This window comes from Alnus glutinosa, chromosome 1 (assembly GCF_958979055.1).
Source record: "Alnus glutinosa chromosome 1, dhAlnGlut1.1, whole genome shotgun sequence".
Taxonomy (NCBI): Eukaryota; Viridiplantae; Streptophyta; class Magnoliopsida; order Fagales; family Betulaceae; genus Alnus; species Alnus glutinosa.
In genome coordinates this window covers 24,126,612-24,129,772 of record NC_084886.1, presented here as the reverse complement: position 1 = coordinate 24,129,772, position 3,161 = coordinate 24,126,612, and the positions used below count along the sequence as shown (strand labels likewise).

At 32.3% G+C, this 3,161-nt stretch overlaps 1 long non-coding RNA gene across 1 annotated transcript; it reads right to left on the bottom strand.

Moving 5' to 3' along the window:
* Positions 1–932: 932 nt before the first annotated feature.
* LOC133881436 (uncharacterized) lies at positions 933–2,650 on the bottom strand. The gene is made up of 3 exons (XR_009902516.1): positions 2,553–2,650; positions 1,697–1,726; positions 933–1,086 (listed from the first exon to the last, which is right to left on the bottom strand). It is a non-coding gene; the product is annotated as an uncharacterized LOC133881436 (long non-coding RNA).
* Between the last annotated feature and the right edge of the window lie 511 nt (positions 2,651–3,161).

The following is a 3,161-nucleotide window of genomic DNA, read 5'->3' as shown; positions in this document are numbered from 1 at the left end:
AATTCGGTATTGAATTCTCTTAGCTTTCTGAGGATGTTTAGAAAGAATTGAAGATCCGCTAGCTCTCAAGCCGTTGCCGGTGTGTGCTCCTTGTTTGTGTGAAGTCTATCTTAGGGGTTGGCCCTAAGGTCAAGGATTCCATCAAAGACCCCTTCAAGTAGAAGACTTGGTTGGGAAGTGTTCACGATGGGCTTTGTGTTATAGTTAAAGGTATGACTATTGTAATGGGTTTTGTGAGTACAAGTGCTTTGTAACTTGCTTTGTCTTTGGATAGTGAATTTCCTGGGTTTGGCTGCCCCGGAGTGGTTTTTTTCTTCACAGAGTTTCCACTTCGTCAACAAATATCTTGTCTTCTTTAAATTCCGCATTTAAGATATTTCGTTGCACACAACACACACACTTGGTTAATTTAGAAGTCATTATTTATTTTCAATTGGTATCAGAGCGGGTACACTTGTCTTTGGATTTATTTCCTAAGTGTGATCCATGACTTCTTCTAACATAAATCTTCATGAGTTCTCTGAAGATGATTTTTATGATTTCTCTAAAGATACCCTTTTGATAGGTAAACTCTTTAAGAAATCCAATAAAGAACTCAAGAAGTTTAAGAAAGAAAAAGAGTCTTTGATTTTACAATTATTTGAATCACATGTTTTGATTGACTCTTTGAAATATGAGAATATGTAACGCCCCGCTTTTACAAAAAGCGTAAGTGAAAATTTTCAAATTTTCACGTGACATTACTAACTTATTAGAGGTAAATGTTGGCAACGGAATATATGTAAATGTAATACAGACTTGGAAACAGATTGACAATTCAGAGCTTCTACTGAAATACCTCCAAAATATATAATAAGCCAGTCAGCATAATTATACAAACGGTAATAACAGTTATGCCTCACAGGGCAAGAAAGTCATACAAGCCAAATATCTACATATAACTGGAGAATTATAAGTACTGTCTTAAGCTAGGTTAATGAACTATAACAGGGTAGTCCCAAAAAGAAAGGCAGTCCAGCCTTACAAAAACTGAATCAGGAACCATCTATGAGTTGGGATAGTCTTGATATTCCTCTTCTTCATAGTCTGAATCATTACATAGTACAGAGAGAAGACAACAACATAAAATACTAAAGTGAGTCCACTATTTCCAATAATAATATGAATGCTGATTTATTTAATTAATGCAACATAATGCAATGGCCATATAATCACATGTATATACAAAATATAATCTATGATCGCGAATCATAGACATAAAATGAACATAAATGTAATCATAAAGCAATGACAGTTTTAAGTGTAGAGTTTTAGGTATTTCCCTTTTTCCACTACTCTGTTGGCCTTGGCACGGTTAGCGTGTTATTTGAAACCTTGGTTTCCTCACTTAACTTTTAATTATAATCTTTGGGAGCCTTGGCTCTTGGAAGCCTTGGTTTCCCTGGTGACCTTGGTACACCAGTTTTTGTATTTATTAATTTTTTCAGGTACCTCCTCATTCAATGAGAACCTTGGAACTCATGTGAAGCCTCGCGTACCCTCTGTGGATCTTGATCCAACAGCTTGTTATTAGACAGGTTATTAAAAATAATAAAATATGCAAAACCACATGCGCAAACAAGTAAATAAAGTAGAAATCATAACATTATAGGAAAGGTCAACCAGCTTCGTCCTCAGTAAGTATAGAGATACTTACAGTTTACGCTTCAAAGATTATCCATAAAAGCTGCATAATTATATCCACGCATTAATAAACTATTAAATAGAACTAGATGAATTTACCTATTCTTTATTTTTATTAAGAAATCATTTCTTATTACATCAGTTACACCTAAATATAATAGTTATATAAATATAACCTTATCATTATATTTTATACCAGCAATTAATATAATCATTTTGTATTAGTAAAATGGATGGCACAACGGTATAAAATATTGATATTCTTTTTTTATCCTTTTTTTATCTCTAAATAATGTAATGTCATTTGAACATTATAACAACATATAAAATGGATTAATTATAATGTCGCATATTTCATGCGGGCATTATAATAGCATTTATAAATAATACTCAAAATACCTATTTTTAACAAAAATTGCCCTTTTCACTTTTAAAATCATATTAGCATAACTAATCGTCATAGTTATAAAATAATCCTAATTTTATCCTTTTATAAAATTGGGCAAAATAACGACATTAATATATATTGAATGTATAAAGATACTTAAAAATATTTGGGCGGCGTAACGACGCTTTTGTAAAATAGTGACTTTTAATTTGGGCATCATAACGACGTATTTTTATATTTAATAACTCTGCTTTGAAAATCCTGTTTAAAAACCAACATTAATACGTTAGATAAAATTCATTAAAATCAACAATATTAAAAACAAAACTTTATTTAAACTAAATATCATTTTATTTTTCTTTTTCTTTTCTTCTTTTTCCTTTTTCTTCTTTCTTCTTCACTTCTATCTACTGCAAGTGCCAACGAAGAAGAGAGAGATGGAGAAAGAAAGAGAAAAAGAGAATTAAAGAGAGAGATTTACCTTCTAATCTTCTCTTCTTCTTGCTGCTAGACTCAAACCAAGAGAGAGAATTGAATTGAGAGAGATTGGGAGAGAAATTGAGAGAGCTTTGGGAAGAGGATTGAAAGAAATGAGATGTGATTAAAGGAATAGGTTGGGTTCCTTATATAGTGAAATGGACGGCCCAGATCAACCCAAAACAATCGTATCCAACGGCTGGGACGAAGATTTGGAGAGATTTGGTATTAAATACCAAATCTTGGGTGATTCGGTGCATGAATCTGTTTCTGCAGAAAAGTCAATCGATCGATTTTAAAGTCGATCGATCTACTTCAACAGTGTGTCGATCGATCAATTTTTATGTCGATCGATCTACTTTTTACACTATAAATAATCGATCGATCTATTATACTTAGCCAAATTTTCACTCGTTTTAGCACTTATGAAACTAAATCGCTCGATCGATTATTTGATCAATCAATCGATTTCGGCTTCAAATAAAGGTTTGATTCCTTAATCGCACGATCGATTTTAAGACATTAAACAATCGCTCGGTCGATTCTAAAATCGATTGATCGAATTAGACTTGGTCTAATTTCTAATCCATTTTAACTCCTATACACTTCTACA